Source organism: Podarcis melisellensis (genome assembly GCF_964234715.1).
Source record: "Podarcis melisellensis genome assembly, chromosome: 3".
NCBI classification, from domain to species: Eukaryota; Metazoa; Chordata; class Lepidosauria; order Squamata; family Lacertidae; genus Podarcis; species Podarcis melisellensis.
In genome coordinates this window covers 72,539,778-72,564,823 of record NC_138530.1, presented here as the reverse complement: position 1 = coordinate 72,564,823, position 25,046 = coordinate 72,539,778, and the positions used below count along the sequence as shown (strand labels likewise).

Sequence of the window (25,046 nt, the reverse complement as noted above, 5' to 3'; positions counted from 1 at the left end):
CCCCAAATACAAGGCGAGCGGGTCACAAATGTCTCAGGCCTGAATGAAGGCTTCGCTCCTCAACAGCCTTGGCAACCAAAGCTCACCTCGACGTACCACAGATAGCATTGAGGCTTATTATGTAAACGAAGACCTTCCCCACGCCCGTTTCTTTCCCAAGGAAAAAAAAAAACTGCAGTGTCATTTCCCCAGCGAAGGAAACCAACCCACGCCCCCTCCCCCCCTTCCCCCTGTCTGAATTCCCTCAGGATCAAGCCTGACGAACCAAAGTGAAAGTGAATGAATCAAGTAGCTCTCCCCCCCTTGCTTCCCCTAAACAGGAAAGCGGGGGGGGGGGGTTGAAGAGAGTGGCACGTGACAAACGGGAAACTGCCCAATCAGAGGGGGTATGGGGAAGGAATGTGGGGAGTGTTTTTAAACTAAAAGGCGAAAGAAAAAAACCCAACAACAACAACACCACACACACACACTGTCAATGTTAAGCTGCCGGGGCGAATAGCTAGCTAGCTGGGCGCGTGGCTGGTGCTGCGCGAGCTCGTCCGCCAAGGCTCGCAGCTGCGCCTCTGCCCCTCTTTCCCACACCCCCCGCGCGCACCAAAAGGCGGCTTTGAAGTGCCCCGCTTGTGTGCGTCGCCTCGCTCTTCTCTTCGCCACGCACCCACCCAGCCACCCACGAGGCTGACGCTCGCAGGGGTCCTCTCACGCACGCGAGCACACGGGGGCGGCGGCGGCGGGGGGGGGGGTCTTGTGTGTACGAGCGAGAAAACCCGCCTCGTCAACTCGGGAAGCAGAAGGCATGAGAGGGAGCCGCCGCTCGGAGGGAAGCTGCCCCTTCCTCTGAGGAGTTAGAAGGAGGACGCCTCATGTTCTCCACACAAGTCTGACTGGGGCTTCTTCCAGCCACTCTATAACCCTCAATAGCCCAGCAGGGAAGCGTAGGGGCAGCACGGTGCCCACCTCCTGCTTCTCCTCAGCTTCGCCCTTCCCGGCCCGCGCGCGCGCGCCCACCCTCCGCCTCTCTCCTCGCGCGCCCCGGTCCCCGTCTGCGAGCGCGGCGGGCTGCGGGAGAGCAGCGGCTGCCGGCGTCTTGGCGCGCTTTGTGCGCGATGCTGCGTTTGCCTGCTAGGGAGATGGGGCCGGGGCTTCCTGCTCTTGGGACACAGCCTAGTGGGAAGAGTCGGGTAAGTCGCCCCGGGGGCTGCTCGTGTGGATGCGTGGTGATGCTGGCATTGCGGAGTGGGGGGTTGGGGGGGTTGTCCAGCGCGTCTGATCCTGAAGTTAATCGGGAACGGAGTGGGGTGGAAAGGCATGGGGCTCTGGGTGGAAGATGCGTGTTTATTAGACTTCCTGTTCGCACGTGCCTGGGAGTTCCATCAGGTTCACTCCCGAGTTTTACGGACGGGCTGCAAGAATTGTGAACTTAAATACTTTCTGCGCACGTGTGCCTTTTACTTAATTTACCTGGGAATAAGAGGCTTGCTTCCAATGGCGCACGCTTAAGATCACAGCCTTCCTTTTTATTTTCACGTTTTTGGATCATCAGGCTGGGTGTGGGGGGGGGTTGGTTTTTGGTTTTTAAACATTTTCCCAAAAACTTTTCCTCCCAGTATGTTTTCGCGTAAAATCAGCACTAAACCTGTCCAGGGTTTATGGAAGTGCCTCTTTCCTTCCCTCATCTTTGTCTTTTCTGATTTTTTGGTTTCTAAGGAACCTCTCTCCAACCTGAGTGAAGGTGTGTTTGTGTAACCAGACACTGAGACTTGCTGTCTGATAGAGAATTAACTCAGACCCCACCAAAGCTTACTTTGAATTCAATAGAGGTGTTTGTTTTTCAGGTTTAAAGCTCCAGACCGAAGGGGGGGAGGCGTCCAAAGAATTCACCTGAAGAAGAAACCACCGGGAAGATCTTTAATTCCTTTCTTGAAATCCTACTGCATTTTGGAGCAGGTGGGATGTTTTCTACTGGAGGTGGGGAGCAGGGAAGGGTTATTTTTGTTAAAAAGAAAAAGAAAGATTGATTCAAATGTATTTCACGTATCAGATCTGTTAGCTTAGGGCAGTCAATCTCTCTAGGATTAACGTGAGATTTTTGAGGAACCGCTGTTGCTCAACCCGTAAATAAAAGTGGAGTTGGTGACACTTTCGTCTGGCTTCTGGTAAAAAGAGAACAAAAACATTTAATTCCTTCAAGGCACCATCCATTCCTGCAGGAGGGTGGAGCATGTGGGAGAGACAAGGAGTTTAACTATTAACCTTTATTGGGAATTTATAAATGAATTTGAGACTTCTCTGGCTTTTCCCATTTTTGTTTGCTCTCCTTGTAAGATTATGGCAGATAAAATTAGTGGCCGTGCTATTTAGGAAATGGAAGACTTTACTGTTGACCAGTAAAAATAATATGTCAACAGGAAACATCCTGTTTGTATTGTTCAAACAGTAGGGAATTAACTGGTTTGAAATGTGAAGTGGGGGCAGGGGGGGACGGACTGCAAAAGAAAGTGGCTGAGTGAAAATTATATTCTGTTCTATTAGGATTCTGTTTGCTTTTCCCCTTAGATCATTTGCTTGAAAGCACTAAAAAGAAGATTTGGAAAAGGTAAGAAATGCTTTAACCAAAGATTAAAAATCAAGGCCATGTCATGTGGCTACTTACTATCACTGTTAACTTTCTCTGTTTGTTTAGCTGATCTCCTGAACAAGATGATGCATTTCATAAGAACAAATTAGCTACAATGTATTTAGCAAATATGTCATTTCCTTTATTTATACACATTTTAACACAGTCTATGAGTGCTACCCTTTTCCATTTTTTTTTAAGAAGGACATAATTGACAAATGGAATGAAAAAGAACACATATTGATTATTGGCATCTTAATTAAAGTGTCCATCTTGACACGTAGTAGTTGAAGTGAAATAAACTTTTCGTTGTGGTGAAAACTTACATGCTCACTGTCTTCAGTATCAGAACTACTGAAAGCTCTAGAGCTGTTCATCAGGGACCAATAAATCATACTTAATATATTTTAATACGAGAGTACTTAAAATAGTTGTTTCTAATGGATTATTCAATGGCTGCAGGCTTGTGTGTAGTTAAGCTGCTATTGTCTGTCAGTGCATAGGACTGTAGCCAAAAATAAAGTGTCTAGAAAGGTTCTTTAGTAGCTCCTTTGTGTCCTAGTGTGGCAAATCATAACAAATTACATTGTTTATTGTCAGTATATACTGTAAAGATTATCTGTTACATTTTGTTCAGCTGCAGTTAAGTTTCATTCATTTAATTTTGCCTTTACATGGCTGTAGCTGCCAACAAGTGGACTCATTTATTGAGCTGAATCAGATGGATAATATTATCTATCAAGTCTTTATCATACAGTAGTTGACTTTAATAAGCTGAGGCTGCAGCCCTGCCACACTTCCTTGAAAGTTAGTTCCATTTAACATAGTGGGACATCCTTCTGAATATATATGTGCAAGATTGGGCTGTATGTGACCTACAATCCTATGTGTGCTTACTCATAAGTAAGTCTTAAGAGTTCAATGGGGCTTACCGATTCATGAGTAGGCTGCAATCCTATGTACAATTGAGACATTAGCTCAGTTCTAAACTGTCTGCTCAAGAGAATTCAGCTGTAGGTGAGAGAGAAAATAAATTTAGTCTTGGTGCTGTAGCAGAAGATTGCAAAATTATTTGACAAATATGATCTACATGTGATAGTCAAAAAGTAATTTATACTGATGTCAATTTGATTCATTATATTTCTATGCCAATTTTCATTAAAATTAATACCATTTTCAACACTTTTTCATATTTTAAAAATTATTGTTCATACCTTTATAAATATTTGCTTTTGGAAACATTTCCTCCCCCTCAAAACACTATCCTTAATAGACCGATATAGAATAGAGCAAACAATTGAATATTTATTAATTTGACAACTTGGTGAATGGTGCAGAATATATAATGGTATAAATCTTATTTAACTGGAATGAATAGCAAAATTCCACTGTTTCAGGTTTTCAGAAATTAAGCATTATTTAGGACTGTTTTAATACAGGAATGCATGCTACAGAAATGTTACCTAAAACGATTATATAAAAGTTTCTAAGTCACACTTTGACTGAAAAAAAATGTAATGAATTACCTGCTCAGTTTCATTGAATACATAGCTCAGTTCCCTGCAAGAAGAACATTAAAAAAGTTGTTGTTTTTCTAAATTCATCTGAGTAAACACAATCAATTTTAATAGTTGTAAATCTTTCAACATTGCTCTAGAGATTGTATTACGTGTGCAAATGTGCATTAACTTGAACAGATTACTAGCAAGTTGCAATGAGCCAATACTGGGCTAAATGTCCCATTATTAATCTTTGATGTGACTAGGAAGTAATTTTATTACCACCCAACTCAATATGATGTGGTCAATCAAACGTAACAATATTTAGTCTAACACACAAGAGTGAAAACTTATCAAAGATCTGCTTGTAATAGAGTACAAATAAATGAAGATGTATAGCTGCTTAACAGGTTTACAGTAGATTTTTATAGTAGGCCTGGGAGTAAAAATGTTTTTTTTTTGTTTTGCTCTTGTTGTTGTTTTTTAACAAACTCATATACAGTGCCTGATGTAATTGGCACTGAAATGCAACCATGTAATCACCAAGGCAAACAACAACAAAAATCCATACAGGGAAATGTAATTGGTATCGTATAGCAGAAGTATTAATTTCAGACCCTGGTGCTACAGATTAAGAGGTGCAATCCATCTAATTTGGACAAGGCTCCAGCATAAGCCCCTTTGAAATGAACAGAGTTTGTGGTCGGTAGACTTTTCTCTAAGTGATTCCATCTGATATGAATATAAATATCTGATAACTGTGAGTGTAAGCATTGTAAATCAACATAATTTATTTTCTTGGCACTGGAAGGTTTAAATAGCATGTCGATTATTTTCCATCGTTTTCGCTACTTAAAAATAAAAGAGAAGTAACCTGTGGTAAATTGCTGTCACTGAGTATTGGTTTTACAAGTTGAGCAGTGCTTACTGCTCTGTATCTCTTTTTTCCCCGCAGCCTGCCCACCCACCTCCTTTCCTTTTTCTGCTAGTAATCATCTCAGTTTCTTTAAAATTGGTGCCTTTTCCTTCTTGGTTTGAATGCTAAACAAATGTTTGCTTCTCCAATTATTCTGTGTTTGGGTTGCCTTTTCAGTCCACAAGAGATGTGCCTAAGCATGAAACAAGATAGGTGCTGCAGTAGTACTGATCCTTTGCCACAAGCCCTAATAATATTTAAACAGAAGTACAATATACTTCCAGATGATCATGTTAATGGTCTCTGCCATAACAACTTATTAGATTAGCATTGCTCTTAGGAAAGCATTCCTATAAAATAAATTATGCTACACTTGATTTTTCAATTGCAGTGTAGAGATTACACATTACAGTACATAGCAGACTTTTTTGGTCTCATCACAAACTGCTTTTGATGCTCCCGTTTGAATTTCAAAAGCAAGTTGGTACCAAACAAAACGAAAATGCCCCGTAGATCACACAGGGCTGATTTTTACAAGACATGGGAAATGCAGAGGTAAAATCCATAAGTGTACATGATTCCATGTGGCTGATGTAAAATGTTCTTAATTGTGGTGCTAGCCCATTGGTTCCCAAACAGTTTATCCCATTATCACTTGAAAATTGCTGAGACTCTTGGCAAACCACGTAATGATTTTTCTGCCTGTTGCAGCAATTGTAATGTGCTGTGCAAAATGCTGTATGATTTTTAATAGTATTATTATTGCTTTTCATTCCTGATATTGAATTCAAATAGCAACACAATAAAATACCATCTAAGAAGCAAAAGAAGTAATACAGTTTTAAATCCATAGGAATATTTAATGCCAACATGTGCCACATTCCACCTGAAAGCATCTCATAAACCACAGCTTGGGAACTCCCATTCTAGCCTCCTTGCATGGTGCGTTCTGCTGCTAGCCATTCCTGGAGGGAAGCCTTGCCGATGCTTAGCCACTGCATGCCAAGCAACCTTCAAAACCTGCAATATAAATTTGTTTTGAATGGTGGTCCTATGTCCATAGTGTGCGTCTTCTCCTTTGGGTTATAGCTTGGTTATAATTAGTAAGGATCACAATTTAGCAACAGATAGCAAATTTTTCAATAACCATCTATTATGGAAAGTTGAAGAGGATTAGATACTATGAAAATGAAAAGCATACTTGGTAGCTAATGTTTACTTGATGGGACAAGAACTGCTGGGATAATATTTACATTAACCGCAGTAGAAATTTTGATTCATAAGTGAATTGTTTTTCGATTGGCAAGGTGCACTGTAGAAATCTTGGACTTAATCCTTGGTTAGTATCAATTTTCCTAGTTTCATTGGAAGCGATGTATGTAGAGAGAGACTAATATCAGAGTAGGTTAGCCTTGTATTTGTTCTAGGATTAAACTGTTTTCCTTTAATGTATTTGCCAATACATTAAAGTTTTGCTATGATCTTTCAATCTGCATTCCAGAAGCATACAAGCATAAAAGGAGGATTTCCATCTCCCCTCCTCATTCACCTTACCTATGCAGTCTTTGGTTGACTTTTGTTTTAGGCTAAGGCATATGTTGCATTAATCATATCTTCTATAATCCCCCTAAAAGCCATTCAAAGTTTGTGCCCTCCTTAAAGTCAGACATTTTTAATCACACCTGAATAGTAGCTTCTATATATTTAGAAGCGCTCCAGCCCTGTCTAGTTTACCAGATGTAGGTGTGTTATAAGTGGCTTCCTGATAATACTGTGTTTGTGATTAAAGGTTCCTAAACACTCATGTTGGCAACCCTCTTATTATCAGCTTGTTTGATGTAATGGAGTTTAGGGACTGCCCAGTACATAAGCCTGTCTCTGCAAAAAAATTGTCTGTATTAGTTCAGGAAAACATCCTTTTTGAATTGTCACAACCACTATGGGTTAAAATAAATCAATACTCCCAATTTGTAAACCTTCTGTACTAAGAAAAGTATAGGTCAATAGGAAACAAATGGAGGCATTATTTATTTCTGTTAGGTTTTGAGCACTTGTGAAAAGAATTGTGAAAACCAGTCTTGGCAGTTTAGGATATCTTGTGTTATCTAATTAATGCGTACTTTGATAAATTTACTTGAACAATGTTAATTAGGGGAAAATGCAAAAGAGAAAGGGTTTTGAAGGGCAAGTGTCTTCTGGGAAGGATATATATATAATGTGAAAGCAGGTATTACTATCTGCCTTCCTTTTTTCTATTTATCTGCTTTCCTAATAGTAAGTTTTCAGTAAAACTGTAAAAAGGAAAAAAATACAGTGTATAATATTACTGCTATTGCTGTACCTGTGTTTGAAAAATACCAAGTGGGCAATTTCATGCATTCTTTAAACAAATTATCTCTTTTTGCTCTTCTCATTACCTCCTTTCTCTGTTCTCTTACCTCTTTTATAGCTACACCAAATACTGTCTGCAGTCTTATATATTATTATAACAATCTTCCATTAAGTTTAACATTTTGAAATTTTGGAAAATATCTGCAAGAGGATTTCCCAATATTTGTGGAGTTGCTCTGTTTATAAGGGGGGGGGATAAGAAACCCCAAACAACTTCCTGCTGCCACTGATTTTTCAACAAACAATTGAATTTCTCCTAGCCAAAAACAATAGACCTATAACTACATATGTCCTGTTGCAATGAATGATACATGGCAAGAGTCTGTTTTTTATTGATGTGGTAGATTGTTTTAATGATAAATAACAATATAGACTTTAATGATAAATAACAATATAGACCCACACTCTTGCTTGTATATTCGTTGCATTCCTTAGTTTATTGCACAGAATATAACTTTTCTGTGCAAATAAATATTTGCTTAATTCATACATGTTGACACTGATGATGTTTCAAAAAGATACTACAGTGGATGGAATCCACTTTCTGCCCATTCAATGAAGGTCTTTCAATGCAACAAAGTGTCTTCTAGTAGAATAGGACGGGGGTGATTCCCCTCCCCTCCTTCCAAGCCTCCCCCAAAATCAGCTTGAGAGAATTGTTGGGGAACTTTCAGGACAGGATGGAAGGTGGCATGAAGGAATACCTAAGGAAGAAGGAATTGGCAGTCAGTTGCTTCCCCTCCTCTGTTGGATTAAAAGTGCATTCATGACTCCAAGGGCATAAACTGGAATCCACCCATTTTAAGCATAGTGACTGTCAGAAGGCCTGGATCTCACAGAAACAAAATAATACATAAAGGATATAAGCTTAACAGATTTCCCTTAACCATATGATTTAATATCCTCACAATGGGAGTTCAGATTTCTGGATCCGGTTATATTATAAGGTGTTTGAAAACATTGTTTAGTTTCACTAGCTACCTGCCTAGTTGTGGCAGAGATAAAGGTGGAGAGATAAAGCCCAGGAGCGCAGAACTAGCTTCCGAAAACTCAGCATTGTGTGACCATTTCCTAAATATTATGTTCACTTCATAAATCCATGACCTTTTAAAAAAGCTGAACCATACTCATCTTGAATTTTTATTTAGCCTAGCAAACTGCAGTAATGTTCTGGTAATGTAATGAATGAGTACTGTAGTTTCACAACTTTGTTGCATTTCTAAAAACCTGTTCAGTGTTCAATATCTCTTTCTCTCTCTTTTCAAACATCTCTGACTAAAGAAGACCATATGAGTTTAAGATAAGTGGCATGGATTTATATGTTTTGCCTATCAATATGCCTTTTGACAAAAACATACAGAACATGTAAACTAAATTTGACAGATAATATAAACCATTTGCAATGCTGCTTGCAAAAGTCTTCAGCTGTGTTCACACATCGTGTTATATCACTTTGGGATGTTTCATGGGAAGTGATTCATAAACAAGCAAACAAACAAATGTTAAACAAGTAAAAAAATAGATGCACAACCTGTGCACTGCTCATTCACACTAAGCCATAGTTAAACGTGACCTGCAAACTAGGCCTCCTAACTAACAGAGTAATTAAAAAGTCTGTTTTTATTCATATGGTCTACTTTTAATAAAATGTATCTATATAAAAAGGTGTCAGTGTAGTTTACTGATTGTTTTGCTCCTACAAACAAACAAGATACATTTAAAGGAAATAAAATTTCTATAAAACAGTTTCATAATTGTGCATTTATAAAAAATAGTAAAGTATCACAAGTTTATATTGTTTATAGGAATGAAAATATTAAAAGGTCTAAAAATCATAATTAAAACAAACAAAAAATACAATAACAATATACCACTGCCTGAAGGAATCTCTGAATGAGGAATATGGACCTAAACTTCTTTTTTCAAAGGTGCAAACAACAGCAATGTTGTGTAAGTGTTGCAAAAAGATACACCAGAACTTTTCCATTTTCCACTCAACCAGTCCCATAGGAAGTTGGATGGAGGACTGGTTAAGAAAGGGATGCATGTTGTTATTAATTTTAATTTACAGAAAGAAACACCACAGTGTTTCACACAATAATAAAATGGAACAAATTAAATATTTATTTTCATGTAGTATGTGCTTTTCATTTTAAAATATAGATAACGCCTTAGATGTGCTTATTAAAGTGGTTAATGCAACAAACAGCTTATTTGTCAGACTGAGCTGCATCGCTTTAATTTTGGTCAGCCTTCTGCAATGAAATCCAGCTTAAAAGTGACAATGTGCACAATATGTTCTTAAGTTGGCCAGGATCCAAAGAACCAACAACTTTTGCATGCTCACGCATGGTTTCAGCTTGTGTTTTCTGAGCAGCATAACTTGCCCTGCTTGCCCCACAAATCCCCACATACGCAGCGCAAAACACTTTTGGAACTGAGGGGATTTTCAAAAACAGTTGGTGATATAGGTGTATGGATAGCTTATTTTGTGCCAACCTGGAGCCAAAGAAAAAATCCATAAAAATATGTGTTGTCTTTAAGGTGCCACAACTCTCTTGCTTGTCTTTGCTTTTCCCAGGGGAGGGGTGGAAGACAATAATACAACAGGACATGCTCAAGTGCTTGAGTGTGCCTAAAGTATCTTTCTGGATTCCAGCCAACTCCCCCACCCACTTGACAGCAGTGAGAAACTGATTTGGGAACTTGCAATGAATCTCAATCTGTTTTTCTAGGGGAAACGTGTTATCTAAAATCTGTCTTAACTAAAATACGACAGCTCCCTGTGTGTCTCCTGGCCTGCCTGTCAAAATTAGCTTTATAAATCATCTTTTTATATAGGTTGTGTTTTATAAAGTGACTTAAAGTTGGTGGATAGGATTTCCCAATGATTATCCGATGTTAAATCCAGGTACTAGCTTTCTGTCCCCTTTTTGTCATTCAAAGCTGAAGGAGACAATAGGTGCTGTTTGGAATTAGAAGCTGCCGGTCTAACCTAAGTGTTTCTTCAAACGCCTTAAGGCATTGTGGATTTATGCAGATTCCTTTTTTTATATAAAAAACATGAAATCCCCAAAAATAATAGGAAGCTGCTGTTTGATTAAAAAAAATTAAATTACCAAAAAACCCCCAAAAATTACATCTCACCTAAGATAGTAAGAAATGGGGATGACTGTTTCTCCACCGATATTTCTACTTTTTAATTTTCTGGTTAGGCCATTTATCCCTATTGTATTTATAATAAGAGTATAAACTACTATCCTATTTGTAAGCCTTCAAAAGAAAAAGGGGGAAAAGCCTGACCTTTGTGTTAGGGAAAAGTCATATATTCTTTTCTTTCCATGTTTTTATTTAAAATATCCATTGCCTAAAACAGAAGACTTATTGCATGAGTCTTGGAAAATATGCTGTGTGCTGCTTCTTCTTTTTCAATAGTTTGCTTTTTATGGTGGTCCAAGGAAATGGAAATTTACTGAACAATTTTTTTCCAGGGGAGGTAGTTTCCAAAAATATTTTCAGTTAAAGGAAAGGGAGATCCTAGTTATATAACTATTTTTGGTAGTGTGCATATATTGTACAACGTCCTACACCGAAAGAAATGTTGAATCAGATTACTGCACATTCAAAGTAAGAAGCGTATGTATTCTTTGTGGGGAGCCTGTGGTGCTCCAGATGTTCCTAGGACTGTCACCACCTCTGACTGATTGCTGTGCTGACTGGGGCTGATAGGAAGTTCAACAACTTCTTGAGGGCGACAGGGCACCTTAAGGCAGATATGGGATTATAAAACCCTGCTCCCCACCCCTTCTTGTACTGGGTTTTAAACAGGCATGCATGCAAGCTTTGCACCAGGGCATTACAAGAAAAAGGAGGCATGTGTGCACCTCTCATATCTTCTCCAGTCTACCCTTTCTCCTTGGTCCCACTAACTTCCCTTCTGTGTGCTGTGATGCTCACTCACATGAACAAATTGAAGCAAGCGGAAGGAGCAGGCGGAAATAATTTGTGTTATGAATGAGAATCTTTCTATTTATCAGCACTGTCCTAGCACTGATAATATATGTGTAGCAGTAAAAAGGTAAAAGGTAAAGGATGCCTGGATGGTTAGGTTCAGTCCAAGGTGATTATGGGATGCAGCACTCATCTCATCTCACTTCAGGCTGGCTGAGAGAGCTGCCATTTGTCCACAGACAGCTTTCTGGGTCATGTGGCCTGCATGACTAAACCGTTTCTGGTGCAACAGAGCACCATGACAGAAACCAGAGCGCATGGAAAGCCCTTTACCTTCCCGCCGCAGCAGTACCTGTTTATCTACTTGCAGTGGCATGCTTTTGAACTGCTAGGTTGGCAGAAGCTGGAATAGTGCAACAGGAGCTCACCCCATCACGTGGATTTGAACCGCCAAACTTCTGATCGACAAACCCAAGAGGCTCAGTGGTTTTGACCACAGCGCCACCCGTGTCCCGGTATACTGTACCTGCTACAAAATGTTTTGAAATTAGTCCACACTTGGCTATGCACTTTGTCTATGCATTTCACATGTGAATATTGAGTTTGCTGTTGATGTACAAGACATCAGGCTATGTGCAGCTTTTCTATGAATTTGAGGTAGTAATGTATAGCATCCTTCTCCCTTTTTCTTTTTTGGTCCTGCCACAGAGTCTAGTCATACAAGTTTTGGCACATTTTTATATTGCTTCAAGTGAACATCAGAAAAATCAAAACAAGGCCTGGGAATTGGGACTAGCATTGCTGCACTAAGGTGTGAGGACATTTTTGGTATAGAATCATAGAATTGTAGAGTTGTTCTAAAATAATGTGTGTTCAGGTAGACCTTTTAAAAGAAAACCTGTATGAAGTGAAACATGTTACAGTACGCTCTTTGAATTCCATGGGACTGAGAGGAGAGGAGTTCCAGTTAAGATGCATGGAAGAATCTTCCCCCCACTGCAGAAAGCGTCTGCATGTTTCACACAAGTTTCAATATGTTTGTATAGTTACCAAGCTACTCATTGTTCATTTGTAGTTCATTGGTCCACTGATAGCAGTAAAACAGAAATGAGTTCACGTAATTCTTGCAACAATGCTGTAAGTCAGTATTGTTACTGAGGCTGAGAGATAGTGCCTTTCCTTTGATTGGAACTAGAATTTTCCTGATTGATAGCTCGGTTGCTGAAACGATACTCTACACTCTGTGTTATTAGTCAGGCAGTATGTTTTTATACAATAAGGTATACGTTGAGTTAAATCCTACCAAGTCATGCTAGCAAGTCTATTGATTTCGATAGGTCTTTGTTTATGGCTTTGCTGAATTCAACCATATGATTATTTGTTGCTATAGAAAGAGAGAAGGGAATGTTTTTGCTGCAGTTATAACTATTTTAGGAATGCACACCTGTGAATCTATAATGCAGAAGTAGTTTTTCGTGTATTTTTATTCTCAGTAATTATAGACAAAGCCTGGAAAGTGTTGCTGATATGGAGGGGGTGGAGAAGGAGAATGGGGCTACGTAGCTTATCCACCCTGACCTTTCAACTTTTCTCATTGTTAGCAAGCTTTCACTAAAAGATGGTCATAAGCAGAAACCAGTTGTGCAAGGATTTCCATCCCCCTCCTCTTCAAAGTTCTATTATCTAGCGTGGGTTTAATCAATTCAGGATGGAGTAGACTGACGCACGATAAGAAAAAAAGAAAGGAGAAACTGGAAATGAGTATTTCATAATCAAATTCTTTAACTGGCTAATCTTTCAATCAAAACTAATGACATTGAAAAGGTTGATGAGTTTAACTAACTTATATTGTTAAGAGCATTTTTTCTTTTATAAAAGTAGACCTAAAACAAAACCACCAGCAAGACCACCCCGCAAAAACCCAAACAGAAACAGATGATTGCTTTCCAGTTTTCTTACAGCTTGCAATAAAGCATATTGTGAATCAGTAAGGCTTTTAGCACTCCATGCAAAGCCTTAATTAATCACAATGCTCAGCTTATGTATATGGCTATGTTTAATATATGGGGTGGGGAGAGAGAATGCAATGGAACACAAGCAAAACTGAATTCAGAACTATCATAAACATCATTGTAGTATTTTTAAAAAAATTAATCACAGAGGGTATTTGTCCTTTTTAAACAGTGTCTACTTTTTCATAGCAATATAAGTTCACCTACCCACCCAACTCTAACACACATTTTGCAATGGCTTTAAGGCCACTTTGAATCAAGATTTTTTTATGGGATGCAAATGGGTGTGGTCCCACAGAAGTCACTGTGAGTGAATTGTCCCCTGATGTCAGCAATAATTTTGTCCTCATTCAAATGCTTCATTTTTTCATAAATAGACATTGTACTTAGATCAACACTGAATGCATGGGGCCACATTAAGCACTTGTTTGCATTTGCTTTTTTGGGTGGAGGGATCAATTCCAGTCCAGGCTGGGGAAAATAATTATAATTAAAGACTAAGAGAAAATTATTCTCCAGTGACTCAAGGTATCAACTAATAGTTCTAATTCGACAATATTTTGGATAATGACAAACTATCTGCAGTATTCGACTATCAATAATCTATTTCCTACTTGTCACGTACAAGAGCATTCAGCAACACTCTAATAATAATAATAGGACATGGTCCTTTAACAACTTTCTCTTTCCCCATGGATAGTTTACGTTGCAGACAGGAAATAAAAATTCTTGTTAGTGAGAAAAGGCAACTGTTGCTTTTCTTTTACTGAGAAATTATTCAGACTGACAGAATCAAGATTAGCAATCTGGTCTCACTTTTGTTCACCTACTTTCCATTGAGTGATGTCTTGACTTTCTCTTGTATTACTTGTTTCAGTCAGGACCAGTCCTACCTTTAGGCACACTGATACCTAATGGTAGGAGGAGCAGCACAATGTTGGAGGACAGAACTATGTGTGCCACATGGCCTATCCTGTATCTCTTGCACTATTCTTCTTCCCACAAGTGTGGTAGAATATGCTGTCCTGTCAGCAGTATTTTATAAGATATTCAACTGCCAGCCTAGTCAGCTTCTGCACATGGAATTGGAGAAGGCTGCCACCTTGTCTTTGACTTCAGGCAGCAGCAAAATGTCTTCAGCTAGCTCTGGTCTCCATTGGGCAATTTTTCACACATACTATGTACTACAAGTGTAGTTGGTGGCCATGGGGCTCTTTTTTTTAGTATGAACATTTAGAAGCAGACAATTAACTGCAAAATTGTGTTTGAGACATTATTGAGCATAGTTCAGTAGTCAACTGTGCTTTTATGCTCTTTCATTTGTTGTCTTTAAAACTGGTTTTATTTTAAACTGACAAAGTGACCTAGCCTGATACTTATTCAACCAACAACTCTAGTAAGCACTAGATTCGCAACAGATAATATTTGGGCAGATCACCTTGCCTGTTTTCATTTTTATTGGAACTCTTTATTCCACAAGGTCCAGGGGTCCTTTACCTTTACCTTTACTGAGAAAAGCTTTAAAAAGCTTTGAGAGCTTCACCTGCAAGTCTCAAGAGGCCCTGGTGCTTGTCTTATCTCCTTGTATTTATACTTCCATTTCCCTGGTGCATCACCTGCGCCTAATTCTGTGCACTTTGCTCCCTGGAGAGTCAACAGTTTTGCAGCATCAGACGCTACAAAACATTGAGTGTCTCACTCTGATTCCTCACACTTATTAGTATTGTCTGAAAATGAGCTTTCCCATTCACCACTAGACACCTGTACAGTAGTACCTTGGGTTACATACGCTTCAGGTTACATACGCTTCAGGTTACAGACTCTGCTAACCCAGAAATATTATCTCAGGTTAAGAACTTTGCTTCAGGATGAGAACAGAAATCGTACTCTGGTGGTGGAGCGGCAGCAGGAGGCCCCATTAGCTAAAGTGGTGCTTCAAGTTAAGAACAGTTTCAGGTTAAGTACGGACCTACGGAACGAATTAAGTACTTAACCTGAGGTACCACTGTACTTTGTTTTGTGGAGGAGGAAATGCAAGAGTTTTAGGAAAGGGAGCACACTGGATCAGGCCCACCTAATCCAGCATCCATTTCTCAGAGGGACAATCAGATTCTGTGGGAAGCTCACAAGCAGGATATGAATGGAACAGTACTCTGCCCAACTTCAATTTCCAGCAAATGGCATTCAGAACATAAAGCATCATGACTAGTAGCCATTGATAGATTTAAAATTCACAAAGGGTAAGGCTATCCAAGTTGGTAGCCATCATTGGGAATGTATCCCATAATTCAACTATGCACTCATAAATGCAGGTTGACCGTAGGAATTCGTTTTCAGTACTAGAACTGATCTGAGCTTGTAATCTTTTCTCACAGAAATCCAATCTGAGTTAGCCTACTTTAAAATTTCAGCAGCCTGGTTTAGTTGGGAAAAGTCATTTTGTTGATGCTATCATTAAACAAATAATCCAGAGACCAGTTGATACAGATCCCTCTTCTCCCCACCCTTGGTCTAGGTAGGATATGTTGAGGTAAAGCATGTGGAATTCTCTCCTCCATATTGTCTACCACCTACATTCAATCATTCTTTAGTATATTGTTCGCACAAAGCTAAAGTCTGTCAGCTTTTCCTCAGCCCTCTACTGGTAAATTTCCTCTCCCCCACATTTTAAATACTTATGTGCGATTTTTCTCTCACAATGTAAATGCAGTAATCTTTTGGGAAAAGTAAGAAACAGTCTGTAATTTGCTATGAGTCAAAAAGGCTCTTTAACAATGAGTTATTAAAGACTGAGTGCTATCGTCTCTTTTTATCTTTGCAAATGAGATTATATATTTGATTGGAACAACTGGTCTTTAAAGTACTGGCTAGCTGTGTATACTTATCCAAGCCTCTTTTGGTACAAAAAAAAGTAGTTGGTTTAAATTCTATTAATTTAAAGTAGTTCCCTCCAGTGGTTTTAAATGTCTAAGAATCATAGGTTTGTATACTCTCTTGATCTAGTGCGTGGAAAACATCTGAAGGCCTGAATTGGGAAAATGAGACTTTTTTACTTCCTCTCCATGAGTAAGGGTATGTCAGCCTTTGCCAACTGATGCACTCCAGATGTTTCAGACTACAAATCTCATCATCCTCACCACTATGGATGTCCTGGTTGGAGATGATGGGAGTTGTAGTCCAAAACAACTTGAGGGCACCAGGATGATGAAGGCTGGCAAATATGTTGTTAGGAAAGTCAAGTAATATTACAGTTGATAATGTAAAAACCAAAACCAGAATTTCTCAAGTTAAATAGATGGGAAAGCCCCAAAATGAAAATGAATATCTAGTATTAGAAACAATTTAATTAAAATCTTTCCATTTAATGTTTACATTTAATCCTTTTTCTGAAATATTTACTGTTTCCAAAGAAGTCATTCATAATAAGTTTAAAGCTTCATAGTGAGGGTGACATTGTGTGCAGGATATTGACATTCATGTCTCTGTATCTCTTGTTTAAATAACTGAAGAAGACTTTTGGCCACTTTTCAGCACACCACCTTATCAAAACTCCATTTCCATGATTGATGAATCTCAACTCTTGTTGGGAGAATGAAGTGTTCAATTACCTTGTGTTCATGTGTTAATGAAGCAGAAAGTGGCTTAAGGGGGTTTCTTTTCACTACAGACGCCTGTTTGGTTATGCACATGCTGCTTTCTTACGTTTTTTTCTTCTATGTCTCTGTCTACACTCAAGCGGAGGAGCCCTTAATGGGTAACAGTGGCAAATCTGTCTGCTTGACAACAAGCCTATCAGCCTTCTTCAGCTCAGCAGGAACAGCAGTGGCCTGTAATTAGTGGAGCCATCAAGCAAAGTGTTTGGTTTAAAGTGATTTCTTTCTCTTTCTTTTTTAAGCAGCAGCTTTATATAAAAAAACCAACTATGTTCTTTCTCATTTCCATTAAACTATCATCAATGCCAAACCTGTTAATAAACCAAAAGAATAGTGTAGTTATGACACTGATATTTCTAAGGCCTCACACATAATAATACAAGTTACAAAGGCATGATATTCTTAGTATTTTTTGTTGCAGTTTATGAAGAACTCAGCTGATCAGATAATCAAATACTCCTAATGTCAGGAAATAATAGTGGCTCTGAAGAATGGGCATCCTTCAATATGTGATAATGGCATTTGTGATGGCATGATCTTCTGCTGAAAAATGTTCAGAGTATATGCAAACACCTAGTATCATATTTTTTATTTTTAAATTATTATTACATTTACACCCCACCTTTCCTCCAAGGAGCTCCTGGTGACATACATGGTTCTCCTCCACCCAATTTCATCTTTAACACAACCCTGAGAGATAGGTTATGCTGAGAGGCAGTAGCCAACCCAAGATCACACAGTGAGCTACATTTCTCTACCCAGTGAGAAATTTAGATCTGTATGTTCCAACTGTTTGTTTGGTTGTTTTGTGCTACAGTTTAAATATACATGCTAAAGAGTAAGTTCCATTGAACACAACTGAGAGTTACATCTCAGCAGAAGCAGCGTCTACCTATCAATCGCCTGATGTCATAATGGCACCGGGTGAGATACCTGTCAGAGTTCAAAGCACATTGCTGTAACTGCCTGTCAGCTGATGTATGATTACAGCAACCGCCTTTGAAGATGAGCTTCCAGCATCAATCAGCTGATTGGTTCAGAAACTTTAGCTGGTGCAGAATTCAGTGGCCAGGTTGCTTACTAGGGCAAAAGGTTTGAGCATGTAACATCAATCCTGGCCTGCCTGCACTGACTGACAATTAGTTTCTTGTCCCAATTCAAAGTGCTGGTTTTGACCTATAAAGGCTTAAATGGCTCAGGACCACGACACCTCAAGGTCTGCCTCTCTACATACAAAATAACCCAGTGGTTATAATCTGAGGCCCCTCTTCATGTGCTGGACATAAGGTTCAGAGGATGGCAGCATAAGAGCAGGCCTTTTCTGCAGTGCCTCCCTCTTTGTGGAAGGCTCTCCCCAGGGAGGCTCACCTGGTGCCTCTGTTACATATATTTAGGCACCAGGTGAAAACATTCCTCTTCTCTCAGGTCTTTGGCTAATTAAACAACCTATGACCTTTTACACTTGGGGAGGATATTGTTTTTGGTTTTTTACTATGGTATGCATTTTTGTGTTTTTATATTGTAAATGACTGTGATCCTTGGATGAAGGGCAGTATAGAAATTTAATAACAAGCAAGCAAACAAATATTTCAGTGGGGTTTGCCCCATTAGCACAAAACAGTTCGCACTGAAGTGCCTTGCTAAAATGGTGGGGAGCTCTGCTTTAGCAAGTGTTTCAGTGCAAACTGCTTTGCACAAATGGAGCAAGCCCTGTGAAAGTGCAATCTGCCAGTTGACAGTGGGCATTTGTCTTGAAAGAGACATGCTCTTATTAGTCCAAAGCTGTTTGCATTGATAATACTTGCTAAAATGGAACTTTTGTTTTAATTTGCAGAGAATAAAGCTCTGTTTCTGCAAGCAGTGTCAATGCAGACTGCTTCAAAACAGAAGGGGGGAAGGGGACTCCTTAGTGTAGATGATCCCCCTGTCAGCTGACTAGAATCTCCACCTGCAAAAGAACAGTGAGGAACTCAGTCTAAGCTCCTGATTGTTCAGTTGAAGCTGTATCCATATCTGCCCCACCCTGACATCAGGTATGATGGCAGGTGTGCGGTAGTTGGGTGTGGTTTGGGGGAAATGTAATCATGGGCTAAATTAGGACATCTGCCAACCCTAATTAGGACCACTGGCAGAAGGTTTCCCACCTTTGCTATAGAGCAGGATCTTACTGGATTGTTCATAAGCCTTTTGTGCTGGTCTTAACTGGTGATTGCTGCCCTATGGAAAGCAGTTCAGATATTCAGGATGTTAGTGTTGCTGTAAGTAGAGAGTATTATGTCAACACAAAAATCAGTAGTAGCAGCAAATATCACAGTCTTTTTAAACTCTGGCCTTGTTTAATACAAAAAAGTTACCCCCCCAGCACTTCCCTGAGTTTGTTAACATTTTAAAAATGACTCTGTCAATGCTACTGCAGATAAGGTTCATAATTATTCTACGCATATGACAAGGAGTGGGGCTATGGCTGAGCCAATGTGGGTTATACAAGCCCTGCAAAGTAAACCTGTATTGTTATACAGTGGTCCCTTGGGTTTACATACACTTCAGGTTACAGCCTCCGCTAACCCAGAAATAGTACCTCGGGTTAAGAACTTTGCTTCAGGATGAGAACAGAAATCGCACGGCGGCAGCGGGAGGCCCTGTTAGCTAAAGTGGTACCTCAGGTTAAGAGCAGTTTCAGGTTAAGAATGGACCTCCAGAACAAATTAAGTTCTAAACTGGAGGTACCACTGTACTCATTTTGCTAGTGGGAGTTGGGAGTTGGTGTAGTTTATGATAACCTCTAAATGAAATCCTCTGTTGTTAGCCTAGTGTTTGTTTGTTTTAGGGTTTCATTGAGAGTTTCAGTGGTGAGTAGAACAACATTGTCTGGATGCCAGATCTACCCACTGAGAAGCAACAGAGTGATAGACTTAGAATACAAGTTTTTTTTAAGAGGCCAGGCCTTCCTGCCACTCAGTCACCAAATCTAGCAACCATCAGAACTGTTCTCTAAGCCCTACTTGGAAAGGAAAAACAGAGAGCTTACTCTAGTTATGTTTGCTTATTTATTTACTTCCCACTCCCTAGAAAAAATATTGCCGACACCCATGTTTACAGTGCCTGCTCATTACTAAGTTCCATTGAGTTCAATGCAATTTATTGTCAAGTAAGGGTGTATACTATTCTAGCCTTAATCAATCTTCCTCCATTCGTTTTAGCAGCAATTGTGGGGAAAGGCCATGACTTCATTTCTTTGATTTTCAGGCAGCTGATACACTTGTGATTCTTTTGCTTTCTATAGAAAAAGCTGAAACAATAGCAAAGAAAATAAGAGTGCTTTTGAGAACTGGCAAACGCTGCAGACAGAAGACTAGCAGAGTCTGTGGTGCTGCTGTTGTTGTTTTTTAAAAAAATATTATTGCCTTGAGTGCCTAAGCAGTTGTTTTTCAAAATGTTGAAGAGAGCCTAAGATCAGAGCACTGTCTGACTTATTCTCTTTTATAAAGTAGTCATCACTAGATATCTATCTGATTTGGATATAGTATCTGAAAATTGTGAACCAACTCCCAACAGTTTCTAATAACTTTATTTAGAGTGAGCCATTATTTAAACATGTAAAATAGTTTTCCACATGGCATATATACTTTACCCAGTAACAGCAAGTTAGTTGTTGTTACATCCAACAGTGTTAAATTTCCCTTAAGATTCAACCTGTTTCTTTCACTGCTCTCAGCTCCCTCAATCAGAATCGACATGAAGACAAGCAGTGATGGTTGGTACTGTGTTTTGTCTCTTATCTCCTTTAAAGGACATGTGAGAAGTACTTCAGCTCCCTCAGCTTTTGAAGCAGACCCAACCTTGTTTGTTTTCAAATGAAGAGTTCATTTTGCCTCTTTCTGCTTCTCTGTCCACCCCCCACTACTCGATGAGTGGAAGAAGTGCTTGTTACTTAGCTACTTCCAAAGCAAAACATTTGAAGTGAAAGATAAGATTTATTGTAACCCATGCTAATAACAACTACGCATGCCCTCAGTTTGTGTGTGTTTGTGTGCGTGTGTTCATGAGTTCATTCTGGAATTGACTGTAACTACTGTGACTTCAGTGACCTCACCTTCTGCCATCCCCTTCCCCCTCCTCCCAGCAAAATGAATCATTTTAAGAAGCAGCCTATATTTAGCACAAAGAGTACAAGGAAGTTCATAGCAGGCCTTCTTCGCCACTAGGACCCTGTGCAAATGCCCTCTCTGGCCATGGTGATGAATGGTACAGCATCTCTGCTCAAGCCGCTTTTTGAACTCCAAAGGTCACTTGCAGGCACACATCCTCTCTTCAGAATGAGACCCTGAAGGGATGTTGATTTAGTGACATCTTGCAAGGAATGACCCTTCTGATCAACACTGATACTACTGTAGCAAGGGTGACATTAGGAGAGGGTCACTGGATTTAAATGAGAGAAAACAATGGTTGAACTTCATAAACTCTCCTTAGGCTAAGGATGCTGATAGCGCCTGGCAGGTGTTAAAAGGCGATTCTGGATTGCATATATCATGTCTACAGCAACTCCATATCTCTACTGTCTCACAGAAGTTAAAGGTTCTGTAGCGGGTTAGTAATGAACCCGTTGATACCAAAAAAATAAATAAATAAATAAATAAAAATCCCCTGGTTTACAAATATTCTCATTATAGCTAGGACCAGATTTCAGGAACCCACAGCACAGCAGCCCATGACATCCAAAGAGCAGCATATGTTAGGGGTAGCAGGTCTGGCATTAGCTCCTGGATCAGCATGAGGATACTGGAGCACACCAGGGTTGATGCTGGTCATCGCAGCATCTTCTCTTCTCTACTTTGTAATTTTCCTTATTTTTAAAATGCCATTTAAAACAAAAAACAAAAACAAAACATGGGGTACAGGGGACTGCAGGGGAGAAGGAAAAGTGAAATGCTGGATACAACCACAATGTACAGCTGAAATGGAGCCAGTGTGGTGTAAGTGGTTAAGAGCGGTAGTCTCCTAATCTGGGGAACAGGGTTCGCGTCTCCGCTCCTCCACATGCAGCTGCTGGGTGACCTTGAGCCAGTCACACTTCTTTGAAGTCTCTCGGCCCCACTCACCTCACAGAGTGCTTGTTGTGGGGGAGGAAGGGAAAGGATAATGTTAGCCACTTTGAGACTCCTTAAAGGGAGGGAAAGGCGGGATATCAAATCCAAACTCTTATTCTTCTTCTTCTTGAAATATCTGCCCAACCTGCCCTTCCCATTTACTACAGTTTCATTTCCTTCTCCTTCCTCTTTTGTTTCTCTTGTATCTGGTTTTTAGATAGAAATGTGGTTTGGATAGGGACCTTTCAAAGTGCACTGCTGCAGCAGCATTGTTCTTAATGGTGTTTTATTGTTGTACACCACTCTAGTACATAGAACTGCAGTCTTTTTGTTTTTTTTAATGCTTATAAAGCTCTGCCTTTTTTCATGCTGTGCATATATTAAAAGACAAGACAGTCTCTGCATATAGGCTCACAATCTAATGGACATACTGTAAAAAGAATGAGGAGGAAAGACTTGACGGATAGGACCATTCTTCCTTGACCTGATGTCCATCTTGAGAGACAGGGAATACAGTCCCCCAGCACCTCTAAGCAAGCTCCCTAGTAGGTGCCATTCTGCAGTCCTAGGCAATATTTATTTTTTTACTTCCTTCATTTTTATTTTTATTTTTTATTTCATTCATATCACCGCTTAGTGTAAAAACAACAACCCTCAGTGGTTTACGAAAAGATAAAATAATAAATATGCCTTTATACAGTGAAAAGCAAGGTGGATTCTTATTTTCCTACAAAAGGGTTATATCTCCAATATTAAAACGAAACCAGTCAGTTCATCTGACAGCATCTGTCTAAAATATGAGGCAGATATCTTGCCACCTAAGGTCTTTTAAACTCAGAACTGAAAATTGGTCCTTTTGCAAACAAACCAATCAATCTACTATGGTGGCCTTCATTCCAGTGTAATGATAGACCCATCCCCATTTGGAAGCAGTGTAACTTATTTCAGAGTAAATATGATTAGAGTTGGGATACATTATTCTTAATTGCTTTTTTATAGTGTTACACAGAATTCTGTGAAGAGCCTATGGGGCCTTTGGCCTGTGAATCATGAAATTGGCCTAGAAAACTGCAATATGCAAAGGGAAAGCAAAGACTACCATGGGCTGCTTTGGGAATGGCAATTACCGTAGTTTATAGATTTCCTATTGTTACACATGTGGTTACCTTTACATGGATTGCTAGGGACAAATAATAAAAACAGCATCTCAGGAGAGATGCACTCAGACCAGTAGAACACAGTACTTTAGTTTGTTGTCCCATCAAGTTCTTTCCTTTTGAAAAAGATGACAATTTGTTGTTCTTAAGCATTTGTATCTAAAACAGATATACGTGCCCTTGTGATTCACCTGTAACAAATGCAAAACAAGGAAATTAAGTAGGAGCTCAGAAACGAGAGGATAAGCAAACAATTCACCACATCTGTGGGAAAAGATGAAAGCACGAAGCTATAATGGGGCCAAACCGAAGAATCTAAACAAGATACATCTCAGAACTGCAGTAAAAGTAATTTCAAAGAACACAATGTTCGCAGCAGACGTCACGACTGAACAATAAATTATTCCTCAATATGACTCCCACAGTTTTCCAAAGTCCAAATCTTATTCCAAAGACGAGTCTCCCGTGCCCACGTTCAGCAGTGGACTTCTTACAACTGTTTCAGTTCTCATTAAACTGATTTACTGGACTCGCTGGTTCTGTTCAGCTTCAGTTTATTCCTACTTTGTTTAAAATTCGGGAAGTGCTGGGGAGGAGGGCACAGGACACTAATGGCTGCACTTGTGCAAATGGAGTGACAGCTGATTTATTACAAAGGTTATAAAGGAGAAGTATTAAGTGTGTTCCATTCGGCATGGTAAAAGACATCCTGCACAATGTCCAACAAACCCTGAGAGCACTGTTTTGTTAAAAGAGAGAGAGAGAGACGACGGTGAAGGGGGGGGCAGCTCCAACAAATATGTGCTCTTCTTCTTTTGAGCAATAATTAAGATTGTAAATCACAGGCAACATGAAACAACTGTATCCGACAGAACACGGACAGTTCTGGAGTTTTGCTGTGCTTGTGTGATCAGTCTGAATACCTACACTGAAGCACTAATGGGAGGGCAAACTTCAAAGAGGTATTTTGGCATGAAGGGGAGGCCTGTGAGACCATTACATGGATAAAGCTGTAAAATAAACTCCTCCATGCAAATTGGGCAGGGAGGGGGAATGGGAGGTTGAAAGGTTTGTGAGGATCCAGAGATTTTTCCTCTTTAAAGCACGTAGTAAGTTCTATATTTATTAATTCTTTATTGTAGGACCATCTTTATTACAGTAAGGAATAGACAGCTGAGAATAAAAGTTGGGTTAGGCACCTTTGAAATTAAGTTGTTCACTCAGGTAGCCTGATAATTTAATGACTTCTAAAATATTAAAATGTTTATCTTGTTTATGTTGGTTCATCAGTTACTTGACTAGAGGGGAAATATGGCCCATTTAAAAAAAAGGACAAGGCCTGTTCTATCAAGAATCACTGGCTGAGTTAAAAAGAAGTCACAATACTATACGTATATGAACCATGCTGTTGACAAACAGCAAGCACAGTGCTACGAGCAGTTAATTCAGATGCAGCTTGTTTTCCAGAATGGAATATTTACAGCATTAGATGCAATCTCCTCTTTAGGTTGCCCATTTCTTTTCGTTCCTTTGGATGCTTACGATCTGCACTGAACGTAACTTCAGACGCAGCCCATAGTACTGGGTATTGGGGTTAGTTTTGCTTCAAGTGGAACATTCTGTCATAACAAAGATGTTCTCTCTTTTGTTTTGTTGTACCGTATGTTAAGTGAAGGAAGGGGAGGGGGAGGACAATTATAAAGGCAAATAATTCATTAAAAATCTGGAATGATTTATGGTTACTGTATCGAATTTGTGGGTTA

At 39.5% G+C, this 25,046-nt stretch overlaps 1 protein-coding gene across 2 annotated transcripts in view; it reads left to right on the top strand.

Annotated features, from left to right (window-relative positions):
• The first annotated feature begins 1,084 nt into the window (after positions 1-1,084).
• The window catches only part of PRDM1 (PR/SET domain 1), a 91,065-nt gene continuing 67,103 nt past the window's right edge, over positions 1,085-25,046 (top strand). The window contains exons 1-3 of one of the 2 annotated variants that reach the window (XM_081904627.1): positions 1,085-1,181; positions 1,836-1,947; positions 2,557-2,596. The gene's annotated coding sequence lies outside the window, so the exon portion shown is untranslated. Of the gene's footprint in view, positions 1,182-1,835; positions 1,948-2,532; positions 2,597-25,046 lie in introns of both variants that reach the window. The other variant, XM_081904628.1, reaches the window with a different exon arrangement.